Genomic DNA, 14,504 nt, shown 5'->3' on the forward strand with positions numbered 1-14,504 from the left:
TTGCTCGAGCTGTTTCCGAGTGTAATGCCACTAAGCAGGTGGCTGCGTCGGCGAAGCTGAGTCTCCATAATGAGCAGAAGCTCAGGGGAGATGCTGAGAAGGCGCTCTTGGCTGAGCGAAAGCTCCGGGAGGACGCCGAAAAGGAGGTCCTTGCTGAGAGAGCTAAGGCCGAGGCTGCGGCAACCGAAGCTGCGAAGCTGCTGGAGGAATGTAGCCTTGCTCAGAAGCGTGCTGACCTCTGTCTCCAGCAGAAGGATCAATACAGGGGCATGTTTAAGGCCCAGGCTGAGCTGATTCGTGGCAAAGAGGCCATCATCAAGCAAAAGGAGGCGGACGTCGATATGCTCCAAACCGTCATGCTCCCCAAACTGTGCGCCGAGTTTCGGGACTTGGCCGAAGATCTTTGTCGGGAAGTTATCGGGAGCTTTTCCCCCTTGATGGCTCCTTCCCGTGGGACGGGTTCGACGTCTCGCTTGATGACGAGTCGCGGCTAAGGAGAAAGCCGTGGTGGAGGCGGCCAAAGAGGCGGCGAAGGCGAAGATGGAGAGGGAGGCGGCCGCGGAGAAAGCGGCTCTTGCTGAGAGGGCTAGAGTGGCTAAGGAGGAGGCCGAAAGGATGAGGGCAGCTGAGGATGCCGAGGCCAAGGCTGAGGCTGCTAGAGAAGCTGCTGGGTTGCCTACTGGGGAAGATGCGGCCGCCGATACTGATGGCAGGCAGCAGCAGGCCTAAGAGAGCAAGTTCACAGCAGATCTGTTTCAGCTCCTCACTAACATGTGCTGCTTGATGAGAACAAGTTTACTGGTGATCGATTTTGTTGTCCGTGGGCCAATTACTCGGCTCTTCCTTCCCGCCATCTCTTGGTATAATCGTAGCCTTTGCTTTTTGTACAACTTTTAGTAGGTTGTGTCTCGGATTATCTCGCGGGGGACGACCGTCGTCTGTATTCTTCTCACTTGTAAATCTTGTAACTTATCTTCTAATAATAATTCGTTTCTTTCGCCTGCGGCCTGGCCGTGGTCTTCATCTCATCTCTATCAGAGTTGTCTTCCTGTATTCTTAATTGAGCGCCCTTCTTGTTTTCGTCTCGGCTTTGCCGGGGTTGTTTTTGAGTACGTATCTCAACTGTGTTTCAACGCTTCCACGACACTTTGAATGTTTTTGCGAGTGTAATGTGCGATGGCTCTTGTTGGATTGACCGGGGAAGCCGGCGTTGGTTCTTAATGGCGTGTTACGTGGCGTCTACCACTTGGAGTGGTTGCGACGGCGTCTACCTCTTGGGGTGACTGCCGTGGCGTCTACTACTTGGGGTGACTGCGACGGCGCTGTAGTTCTTCGCAACGACTGCCGCTCTTGTCGGTATGACAGTGTGAGCCGGCGTCGGTATCTTGATAGCGTGTTACGTGGCGTCTACCACTTGGAGTGGCTGCGACGGCGTCTACCTCTTGGGGTGACTGCCGTGGCGTCTACTACTTGGGGTGCTGCGGCGGCCAATTTGTAGTTCTTCGCAACGATGCGCCGCTCTTGTCGGTATGACAGTGTGAGCGGCGTCGGTATCTTGATAGCGTGTTACGTGGCGTCTACCACTTGGAGTGGTTGCGACGGCGTCTACCTCTTGGGGTGACTGCCGTGGCGTCTACTACTTGGGGTGAGCTGCGCGCGGCGTTGTAGTTCGCAACAACGATCGCGCCGCTCTTGTCGGTATGACAGTGTGAGCCGGCGTCGGTATCTTGATAGCGTGTTACGTGGCGTCTACCACTTGGAGTGACTGCGACGGCGTCTACCTCTTGGGGTGACTGCCGTGGCGTCTACTACTTGGGGTGACTGCGACGGCGCTGTAGTTCTTCGCAACGACTGCCGCTCTTGTCGGTATGACAGTGTGAGCCGGCGTCGGTATCTTGATAGCGTGTTACGTGGCGTCTACCACTTGGAGTGACTGCGACGGAGTCTACCTCTTGGGGTGACTGCCGTGGCGTCTACTACTTGGGGTGACTGCGACGGCGCTGTAGTTCTTCGCAACGACTGCCGCTCTTGTCGGTATGACAGTGTGAGCCGGCGTCGGTATCTTGATAGCGTGTTACGTGGCGTCTACCACTTGGAGTGACTGCGACGGAGTCTACCTCTTGGGGTGACTGCCGTGGCGTCTACTACTTGGGGTGACTGCGACGGCGCTGTAGTTCTTCGCAACGACTGCCGCTCTTGTCGGTATGACAGTGTGAGCCGGCGTCGGTATCTTGATAGATAACTGATGGGAAAATTTCGCTTTGATCGAAGGCTTGATGGTTTCTCATTAGGTGAAAACATGCGTTGGGGTGTCCACAGATATTTTGGACACCTCCGCGGCTACATAAATTCTTACGAGATTACCGATGCCCTACCGGCTCATTACAGGCGCACTTCCTCAGTCAGCCCCTAGTTGTATCCATTTGGTCGTCCTCCTGCTGCAAGGACGGACTCTTCCCTTTTTCGGACTTTCTCGCCTCTTTGAGGGACTGCATGTTGCATCCTCGGGCAGCTATCTGGACGTTGATCACCTCATCCTTCTCGTCTTTGGAGACGAGCTTATGCGCTTCCCCCCGGTCCGAGACGTACATCAGTGTTAGGGCCCGGATGGACATCACTGCGTCGGCCTCGCTTAGGGTGACCCGGCCTATGAGAACGTTGTACGCGGACGAGCCGTCGATGACCACAAACTCGGCTAGGACGTTCTTGGCTGACGTCTTTTCGCCGAATCTCACCGGGAGCCTAATTGACCCCAGTGGTACCAGGCCGGCCCCAGAAAAGCTGTATAGCGGGTTGGTGCAGGGGCTTAAGTCTTTGATCTTCAGGCCGAGGCCGAGGAAGCATTCTCTAAACATGATGTTCGTGTATGCGCCTGTGTCAATCAGGCACCTTTTGACCAGGTGGTTGGATATGTCTAAATTGACTACGAGCGGGTCGCTGTGAGGGGCGATGACCCCTTCGTAGTCCTTTCTCCCAATAGTCATGTCGGGGATGCTTGCGGAGGGGATCCCTGAGTTGGGCACAAAGTTGATGGCCTGATACAGCTCGTTTAGGTGTCGTTTGTGCCCATGAGCGGACCCTCCGTTCTCGTTGCCCCCGATGACAACGTGAATCACTCCTATCCGTTCGAAAACGGACTTTTTATCCGAAGCGCCGGCGTCGGTCTTCGGCCTTTTGCGACGTACTTGCCGAGGCTTCCCTTCCGGATCAGTTCCTCTATGGCATTCTTCAGATGGCGGCAGTCGTTGGTTAAATGGCCGGTGTGGCCGTGGTACTCACAGTACTGGCTCGTGTCACCGTCACTTTTTGGCTTGGGGGGTCTCTCCCACTTCTGGCCCTCGTTTTTGCTCAGGGCGAAGACCTCAGCGGCTGATACGACGAGGGGGGTTTTTTCACTATACCGCCTCTGGTGGTACGCTCCCGAATTCCACCCGGCGCCCACCGAGTCTTGCCTCCGGTCGGATCTGTCCGACCGTGATCTGTTATTCTCACGGCGTTTTCCGTCGGACCGCGAACCGTTGTTGTCGCGGCGTTCTTCGTCCTGGCTGTCCTGCCGGTGACTCCTCTTTTCTGAGTGCTCGGCTTCGCTGGGATCTACCCAGGTCTTGTGATAGTCTTCTACCTTGATGGCCTGGTCGGCCAGCTTCCTGGCGGCGTCCCAGCCTAGGCCTCCGCTCTTGATGAGCTCGTTCTTTAAGGCTCCCCTCGGGAGGCCCTTCATCAGCGCGAAGGCCGCCAGCTCGGGATTAATTTCTCGAATCTCTGCTGGACCTTTCCATCAAACCTCTTCACGTAGCCGGAGAGACTCGCCCCCTCTGTCGATAGTTAGGAGGTCGGAGGTCTCTACGGCCCTTCTCTTATTGCGAGAGTCTTTGGGTTAGGAAGGCGCCCTTTAGGTCGGCGTAGTAGTACACCGAACCATCGGGAAGCCCTTTGTACCAGCTCTGAGCCATTCCATGCAGAGTTGTTGGGAAAATTCGGCACCAGACCTCGTCGGGCTGCTCCCATACCGACATGTAAGACTCGAAAGCCTCAGCGTGGTCGGCTGGATCGCTATCCCCCTTGTATGATAGGGGTGGCAGTTTTAGCTTGTTTGGCACCGGGACTTCTAGGACGTAGGCGTTGAGGGGTTGCCTGACCACGTGTTGAATGACACGTGGCGATCGGCTCCTCGCATCCCTATCCTGGCTTCTCCCCTCGTAGCGGGAGGGGCTCCTTCTTCGACTATGACTCCTTCTCCAACTCTGCTGAGTCGGACTCCTCTGGCTCCTTTGGGGTATGCCTCGTTCGTGTGGCGGGGACGCTGTCCTTCCGCGAGTGCGGGAAGGACTTAGGTCCACCGCGCCCACTTTGGGCTCCCCCGGCGTCTTGACTGGGTCAACTTCTCCTAGTGCTCCGTTCAGATTTCTCGGAGTCACGTTTTGGGCCCTGTTATCCTGGACGGTTTCCGCCGCTCTTGTCGGTGTGACAGTGTGAGCAGACGCATTGCTAATTAGGTCCAGGACCATTTTCAGTTTTGCTATGTCAACCACATGTCCCATGATGGTGACCTGGTTGGCTGGCAGCGGCGTATCTGGTATTATCGGCATCCCGAACTCCGGTTGGATTACTCCGCCGGTGGAGGGCTGCTCGACTCCAGAATTGTTGAAGGTATCATCTGGGTGGAGGGGCTCGTCGGTTACGAACACCTCTTGCTGTTTCGACATTTTCTTAGCTTTTTGGGTGGGTTTTTGTGTTTTTTCTTTTTGTTTTGGGAATGAATGTGACTAGCTTCTAGTGTCTTCCCCACAGACGGCGCCAATTGTTCCGGGTGTAATTCCAGAGCAGTGATTAGTTACCACTCGTGGCTTGTAGAATAATGTCTTGGGCTGAATCCTTCTTGCTCCTATCGTCCCACTCGGCCTCTCCTGCAACAATGAACGAACTGAGGGCTTGGCCGTGTGCCAAGCGTACTCACTCCGACGCTCAAGTCAGTAAACTTAAAGGATTAAGCTGTGTTACTTGGCTAGATGCGTATTGTAGAGAGATAAGGGAGATATTACCAGATGAATAGTGTATTTAGGTTATAATTGTGAGATCCTTTCCTTAATGAAGGTTGAGGAGTATTTATAGACTTTCACCTTTTGTCACGTAGTGGCCAAGTGGCCAAGTGGCTAGCAGGTGGAAAGACTGATCTACCCCTCGGCCGAGGGACCTATGGCAGGCCGGCGGACAATGTTGACTCGCCGCCGAGGGGTCTTGGATATGAGTACGCGGATGTGTGTCCCGGCTGGAAGGTTGTCACGCCGAGACCCAGGTGGCAGGCCGATGGGATGCATCGGCTAGGCTATCTAAGTCGTTGACTTGCTGTGGATATCCTTGACCTTGCTCAGTGTGTTGACTTGGTCGGCGGTGCAGAATATGCCCCATCAAAAAGATCCAACCCCTAAAAAAGGGGATTGGGTTTATGCCATTTGATCACCTATAACACAAGTTATGCTATAGAAGAAAACTAGTTTTTGAACCCGTGCCCGCACGGGCGATCTTCAAAACTGCTTTATAAATAATATTATTTATATTATTATTAAATAATCGTAATTTATATATAAAAAAATCATTTATTTGTCAATCGAGTATAAACAAATAACTATTTGTATATTCAGCATCGTATGATAAATAATATTAAATACACTAAATCGACCAGCACTGATGAACTTTTAAGAGCTCAAATTAAGTCCAGAAAAACAGGGCCTAAGTGACCATTATCCTCCTTGTAAATCCTTAAACCTACATACTCTAACTGTTAACTCCTCATACCCAAATCTGATTCTCTCCTTCAACTTTTCCAACCTACCCCAGAATAACCTAACAATGGCTGACCCAACTTCCAACACACCAATGACCATCAAGTCATGATCGATGTTCACCACCCAACACCCACCAGTCACCCGTCACCTGTCACGACACACGACCCATCATTCGTTGCTCATCAGTTTAACTACAATTCGACTTTCATTTCTCTTTTTCCAATTTTCGAGTTTCTTCTTCCTTTTTAGGCGGTGAGTGAACCGTGAATCGTGAGTTGCTTTTGAGTAATTGTGGTTTTCTTTTAAAACTTTGAAATTAGCAATTAACCGCTCAACTTTCAACAATGGCGAAATTAAGCTTCGTAAGTTTCAATTATAGCAAGTAAGGCTCATAAATTTAACTAAGAGTAAAATTCAACTCCTTTCTTATTTTTACTTTAGACTATCACAAAAAATTATTTTATAGTGATATTATACAACTTGTAACAATTTTTTTAAAATAAATTTAGCCGTGTTAATTACTGTACAATTAATTATTCATTTGAGAACAATTTAAATCCTTCTATAACATAAACAAAATAAAATCATATAAAATTCATGAATAACTCTTACATTGATAATAAATGGTCTAAAAAGTGTCGAAATTATTAAAAATAACTTTTTTATTTTTATATTGTTATATAAAGACGCAAAGTTGTAAAAAATTAAATTTTATATTTGATTAATTTGATTTTAAAATGATCATTTTGTGAAATATTTACATTTCTAGCTAACTTTGAATTTTGATTTTGTGTTGACTCTTATTCTTATTGGATTTCGTTAGCTTGAACGCACTAAGTAGTTTTTTTATATCATACTCGTGTTGTCTAAAATCACATACGAAGTAATAACTATTACTCACTCCAATCCAAATTAAAGATTACATTCAATTTTTGGCAATCAACCTTAAAAAATTTGACCATAACTAAGTTCTTATGGTCTTCTTTTTCCCTGTATATCTCTTGAACGTACACTATGTGCTTGATAACGGCTGGAGAAATAGAGACAGTGAGAATCTTTAGAGTTCCGTCACCATTCATACGACCATACCGTGTTGCTTTTATCACAAATTCTTATTTTAAGGCTATATATCCGTTTTAAACTTAAAACAAATCAAATAAAATATAAACGACAAAAACATAATATTTTGAGATTAATAAAAAGGTAGGGTATTTTATTTAACCCCATCTTAAAAAAGACAACTATGCATTTATAATGTAAAGTAGATCAAATAGTTAGAATAAACGGCTATTTTCACATGTTCTTATTTTATAAAATTAAATATTTGTAAAAAAAAAAGTCTCGTATATTATGATAGTTATGGCATTGGAAGTGTAATACCTTTTCATGTCTGTACCGGCTAAATAAACATTATCTATTTATATATTGAGATATATCGGAAACGTTTTTGCAACATTATATTTTACTCAAAGTTTCAAAAATTACAATGGAGTTGCAATCACTTTTTAAGTTCGTATTCGACAAAGTTATTTACGTCCACAACTATTACTTTCGATCAATCAGTGAGCCAGTGTATAAGGGCAGTATATATTAATGAAATACTATGTAGGAGTTAAGAAGTTATAATGCGTGATATATGATAGAGAGTACTCCCTTTCAGTCTCATTCATTTGTGTACTTTTTTATTCTTTGCGAGGAGTATTTTAATCAAAGGTAAACAAGTGACTGACGCGGAGGGGTAAATACTATATACACACTAATGTACATAATGATTCATCAAAATACAACCTCAATTATATAATTGAGCGCTAGATATAGTTGCAAGCTGTCCAAAGTTTCGTTTACTCCATTAACCGGGGATGTAACAAACTACCCATAACTAATGTATTAGGTGCAAATCAAACCCTTAAGTTTTCAAAAATGTGCAATTAAGCACCAATCAAGTTTTCTACTCATTTTTGAACTAAGTTCTATTTGTTTATATGACTATATTTGATTTTCGCTTTTCCTCATTTTCTAACTTCTAAGGATACACTTTGTATGTTCTTTAGTCTTTAAGTCCTTATTAAGGAAAAAAAAAGTCAAAAATAAATCGAGACAAATGAAAAATTAGCTTTTAGGGTAGCCGCTTCTTCTCATCTTAACATACTCTATGCCTTTCAAAGCGGAACCTAAAGAAACAAAAAAAATATTTCAATATATAAACTCTTGTAGCCGCGCACAATGCCCTTTAAATATATGTCTTGCTCTTAGCAAATGAGTATTTAGAGCTTTTTTTTTTATACTTTGTACCCTTAACATAGCTAAGTATAGCGGTCATGGCTAGGTACGGGCTTAAGGAGATATAGCCCGAACGTGACAGAGCTAATGTGACGACTAATAAAGTAGTTCTACACCATCTGAAACTCTTGTAGCACCATCTGAATTTGAACTCTTTGTATTGAAACTCTTTGTTTGGTTGTATTAAAATATATGAACATTAATATATGAACCTAAAAAATGCACTTTCTTCTTTGTTTGGTTGTATTAAAATATATGAACATTAATATTTAATTGTATCATACCTTTGAAAATCCCACGCATTCTTCCTCCAATCTACATCTACGATCTGTAGAAGCAAAAAGTTAAAAAAAAATATTACTATAAGTAATCAAACATATAGTCTTTCTCATAAGCAATTAAAATCAACAAATATTTAACAAAAAGAGATGTGATTGAGAAAGAAACTAAAAAAAATTACAAATCATAGAATAGGAAAATGAATGGAAAATCTCATATGCATAAAATGAAAAGGTGCATAGCAAATTAACAATAGATGACTGGATCGGAAGACATTTAATGCCTAATTTTATATGACATTTAACTGATTCATATTTTGGTTTGAAGTTTATTTGCCAAAAATATTGCCAATCAAGCAAATAAGTATATTAGTATAAAAATAAAAGAATCTTCTACCCCATAAAATACTCCATAAAACATGGCAATATCTTCTAATGCAGCGAGTTATATTAGGATAGGTAATGGGGATAATCTCATAAAATGACATTTTTTTTTGGAAAAGTCAACGTGATTTTAGGTGATTTTATATATGATTTAAATTTAGATATAAATTTTATATTTATTAACTATGAAGCATTTACTTTGGTTATAATTTCCATAATTAATATACCAAAATCTTTACTATATTTATTAACTCCTTAATTTACGCAAGAATAAAGTTCAAAATCAGTAAGTTACAATTTTTTTAGCATTGTTTACGTGATTGCAATTGCAATATCTTTTTTTTTTTATAGAATTGCGAGTGACACGTGGCATTTGTAGGGGCTGTGACACGTGGCGATCAAAGGGGTGGGCGGTTATTGCTTTACTATAGTATATGATTGTCCACTATACTTCAATTTTTAGAAAGAAATAAATAAATAAATAAAGGCATATCACTACATGTATTTTTTTTTTGTTTTCCAAATTCTAGCGCTAATCCGTAAATTTTAAAATCATGTGATACGTTCCTAAATTTAAAGAATAATCCACGCAAAAATACATATAATTTGTCTAAGTTTTTTTTTTTTTGATGACGAGGAGGTTGGATCCTCCCCGGATACAGGACCCCACCCTGCTAGGCGCCTGTACCATGTGAGTTCTTTCCCGCGGGGATTATTCCCTATCCGGGCGTCAGGTCCCCAGGAAAGTGTTCATCTAGGGAATCGAACCCAGGACCTCGCAATTCCTCCTTAGGAGGCTTTGAGGTTACCCTGGAATTCCACTAGACTCACACATCTTAATTTGTCTAAGTTAACAACCTTATTTTAGGGGAAATAATAACAACCTAAGACGAGTTTAATTATTGTTTCCGTATTTATTTAATTGTTTGTTTAACTTTTTTTATTCTTTATGAAAATTAGTAATAAACTAAGGGTATTGCTCTTTCACATACGCCTTTTACTCTTTCACATACTTTTTTTCATAAAGTTTCCATCCTCTACCCTTTTCCTAAATCTAAACAAATTAGGTTTTTTATATACAATTTTCCCTAAAATTAAAACCTAGTTCTTCAAAAACTTGAACAATGAATTACAATTCTTCAAATTCTTCAATTAATGAAGTAATACTAATTTGTTTAGCAATTATTAAAAACTTGTTTGTTGTTTATTAATTATTTTTGTCTTAAAATTATTTTTTCCAAGTTCTTCAATTATGTTGATAGCGGAAGGCATGGTGGTTTGTTTGATGGACTATGGTGTTCGGGGCAGAGGCATGGTGGACGACGGTTGTCGGAGGAGGGGTATGGCAGGACGGTGGTCGGAGCGGAGAAGGGCAGTGCGGGGGAGGGGTGGGCTGTGAAGGAGGGTTGTCGGGTCAGGTGGTCGGCCGGGGGGCGGAGTCGCATGGGGTAGGATGTTGCTGTTACTGTTGTCGGGTCGGGTCAGTTGCAGGGGAGGGGGAGTGTCGGGGAGGGGTTACTGTTGTTCTTCATGGTTTTTTTTTTTTTTTTTTTTTTTTTTCGAAAATCATTATTGGTTGGCTGGGGAGTGCCGGCAGTCGCAGGGGTGGCTGGCAGAGGTCCGGCAGGTGTGGGGTCGGCCGGAGTAATGGGTTTCCGGCGATGTGTTGGTTAATGGAGGTGTGTGGTGGTTAATGGAGATGGATGGTGGTGATTTAATGGTGAAGGAGGATTATGAAAGGGAGAAAAAAAATTGAATGGGTAAAGGAAGAAAGAAATGAGAAGGGTAACATTGTAAACTACGTATGTGAAAGAGTAAAAGGCGTATGTGAAAGAGCAACACCGTAAACTAATCATTAGTCAATTCAATGAACAATTTCATTTGTTACCTTGCAGATATATTAGATGATTTATAATATTTGTAGTGAAAAATTCTTCCGATTCTTTCTTCAATTATATTATTTGTTTGATTTGTTACCTTTTCTTGACTAAGAAAAATTAATATATAGGGCTCAATTAACAAATTTCCTATTCCATTAATCAAATATCTCAAAATCAAGTTCAATTACATTTAAATTTAAAAATGGGTTTCAAAATTTTTAACTCTTTTGCTATGATGCTCCTCTTCCTAGCTTTAATGTTTCAAAAAATTATTCCAAGAAAATTATTAGAAGAAAATGGTTTTACTACAAGTGAAATATTAAAACAAAAGGGTATTAGTATTATAAAGCCTTCAAATTTTTTTGATTTAGAATATAATATTTTCATAAACAATCAAATTATGGATGATAATAGCCCTCTTTATGTTCGTTGTCAATCTAAAGACGATGATTTGGGAGAGCATTATTTGAAGATTAATGAACAATTTTCATGGCATTTTCATATAAATTTTTGGCACTCTACTTTATTTTTTTGTCATTTTAATTGGAAAAATAAGGATATGACTTTTGAAGTGTTTAATGCCAAGACATGGGGATTATTGTGTGATTGGGACACCAATTGTCATTGGCAAGTACGTGAAGACGGGTTCTACTTCAATAGAAACGCCACTTACAGCACCGATAAAAAATATACGTGGTAGTTAGTGATATCCGTGTTATTTAGTGGTGAAGCAAGAAAGCTAACAGAAACAATGCATTCGTGTAAGAAAAATGGAATTACATGTTAATAGATTCAAATGGTTCCGGTTACTTATTCTTACAACTCGTGTTTTATGTATACTCTATTTTTACAGTTTTATTTGGGGTTTTTTGTCAAAAATTACCTTATATTTAGGAGTATTTGTAAAAAAACTACCTTATATTGTTTTTCTTGTTTTAAACTACCTTTGTTTTCTCTTATCTTGGTCAAAAACTACCTAAGCTCACGAGATGACGAGATTTAATCGATTTAGCGACATTAACCTATTTCACATGACCCTGTTAACATCAAACAACAATGGTCAACCGCATAAAAACCACGATTTAACTTCAGATGACCAAGATTTATGTTTTTCACATTTCAATAATAACTACGAGCATCTACTAAAATTAAGCGTAAGTACATCATGACTTCCCAAAATCTGGTCTAGGCATGATTTAAACATTAAAGAGTCGTATGAGATAGTTTAAAACCCAAAAACTAACCAAATTTGTCTATACTATTAGCATAGGTAGTTATTGACCAAAAATAAAGAAAACAAATGTAGTTGAAAACAAAAAAATTAATATAAGGTAGTCTTTTTACAAATACCCCTAAATATAAGGTAGCTTTTGACAAAAAACCCTTTTATTTGTGATAAATTTAGTATGATATCGATCATTCATGATTCATGTAGAGTCACAATTCATATGTTCGTGACCTATTAATTTAAAAATAAAAATAAAAATAAAAATAAAAAAAATACTCGCTACAAGTCATTTTCATAATTATATAACACAAATTTTCGTATAAAGTCGCTTCCCACAATATTTTTTGTAACAGTTACATGTATGGTGTATTACTCACTCTGTGACAATGATCCAAATGAAAAGATACAGTGTTGGGCTGGCTACGTATGTTCGAGAGCCTGGCCCATCAATCACTCTCATTTGGGCTGATTTACGAGTCTCGGTCCACCCCTATCTTCAGAATTTAACATTTGAGTATAACCCGTTTAATACTTTCACGATTGTTATTCGTCGTCAACAAATTATTTTAAATTGTCAACAATTTTAATGAACTATCTAAAATACTCCCGAACACTTCAATTAAACTAATCAACTAAGATCAAATTACTAATACTAGAGGTGACGATCGGGTCGGGTCGGGTCGGGTTAGCGTACCCTTTCGAGTTTCGAGTAGAGTCAAGTTTTTGGCCGGGTCATTTCGGATCAAATGATGTATTTGATTGGTTTTGATCGGGTCATTATCGGGTCTAGCGTTTTTATCACATTACTTCAATTTTTAATCATTAAAATTAGTTTTTCGACCCATTATTTGGTTTAATTACTTCATTATTAAGTTACCGGTATCAAACTAAACACTAAATCGCTTTCAATTTGATCAATATTAAGCTTAATAATTATCGGGTCATCAATTTAATCGGGTCAATACTGGTCAGGTTCATATTGGGTCGGGTTAGCTTCGGGTCACTGATTATCGAGTCGTGTTGGGTTATGGATCGCCATCGGGTCGGTTTCGGTTTGATATATACTCTGGTTCTATTGGGTCGGATTTGCTCGGGGTCGGGTCATGTCACTTGAGTCGGGTCAAACTCGTTAGCTCTAACTAACATCTTAATCAAAACAACGAATTAACTTGTAGTTGAGCCAAACAAAGATTATGTAATATTTTTTTTTTAAAAAAATTATGATTACATTTTTACAAAGAATATTTTCACTTTGGTGTGGTCAGTTTTTGAAATAATTTAAATTAGGCTAATTCCAATTTGATGACCTGATATTTTGAATTATTTTCCACTTTGGTGACCTAAGCCTAAGGCATAACGTAACTAAATTTCATCTAAATTAACACACATTTTAAAATAGTACTGATGGGGCATATTCTGCACCCGCCGACCAGTCAGCATATTGAGCAAGGTCAAAGATATCCACAGCAAGTCAACGGCTTAGACAGCCTAACCGACGCCACCTGTCGGCCTGTCTCTTGTGCCTCGGCGGGGACAACTAGCCAGCCGGGGCACACATCCGCGAACTCATATCCAAGACCCCTCGGCGGTGAGTCAACAGGGCCCGCCGGCCTGCCATGGGTCCCTCGGCTGAGGGGTAGATCAGTCTTTCCACCTGCTAGCCACTTGGCCACTACGTGACAAAAGGTGAAAGTCTATAAATACTCCTCAACTCTCATTGAGGAGGAGATCCACAATTGAACCTAAGAATCACTATTCATTTGGTAATATCTTCCTTATCTCTCTACAATATATACTTCACCAAGTAACAACAACTTATCTCTCTAAGTTTACTGACTTGAGCGTCGGAGTGAGTTCGCTCGGCCCAAAGCCGAGCCCTCAGTTTGCTCATTGTTTCAGGAGACCGCAAGGAGGATTCAACCAAAGACGTCATTCTACCAGCACGGGTGGTAACAAATAACTGCTCTGGAATTACACCCGTAACAAGTACAAAATAAGTTCTATGGAAATACTAAGGTAAACTTTCCCATAGTTGTCCAAATCCGATATAATAATCATATTAGTGTGAAATAAATGAAAATTTGGTTAAATATTTCAGGTCACTAAAGTGGAACCTATAACCTAATCTCAGGCACTAAAATAAAAATAATGATAATTCGGGGTAATAAAGTGAAATTAAGCCAAACAACTTCATGGTGGAAATTTTTCTTTCTATAATAACAACTTTAATATTTTGATGTCTTTATGTCTTTTACATAAGTATAATTATGTATTTTCTATAAAAAATTATCACTATATAAAAATGAGTAAGTCTCTTATAGAACGGTTTTACAATAAAACTGTATACGAAAGACTTTAATCTCCTTATTATGGGAAGTGGTAATTGTTCCGGGTGTAATTCCAGAGCAGTTATACGTTACCACCCGTGCTTGTAGAATGACGTATTTAGTTGAATCCTCCTTGCGGTCTCCTGAAACGATGAACAAACTGAGGGCTCGGCTTTGGACCGAGCGAACTCACTCCGACGCTCAAGTCAGTAAACTTAGAGAGATAAGTTGTTGTTACTTGGCGAAGTATATATTGTAGAGAGATAAGCAAGATATTACCAGATGAATAGTGATTCTTAGGTTAAATTGTGGATCTCCTCCTCAATGAGAGTTGAGGAGTA

The sequence above is a fragment of the Silene latifolia genome, chromosome 3, assembly GCF_048544455.1.
Source record: "Silene latifolia isolate original U9 population chromosome 3, ASM4854445v1, whole genome shotgun sequence".
In the NCBI taxonomy this organism is placed as follows: Eukaryota; Viridiplantae; Streptophyta; class Magnoliopsida; order Caryophyllales; family Caryophyllaceae; genus Silene; species Silene latifolia.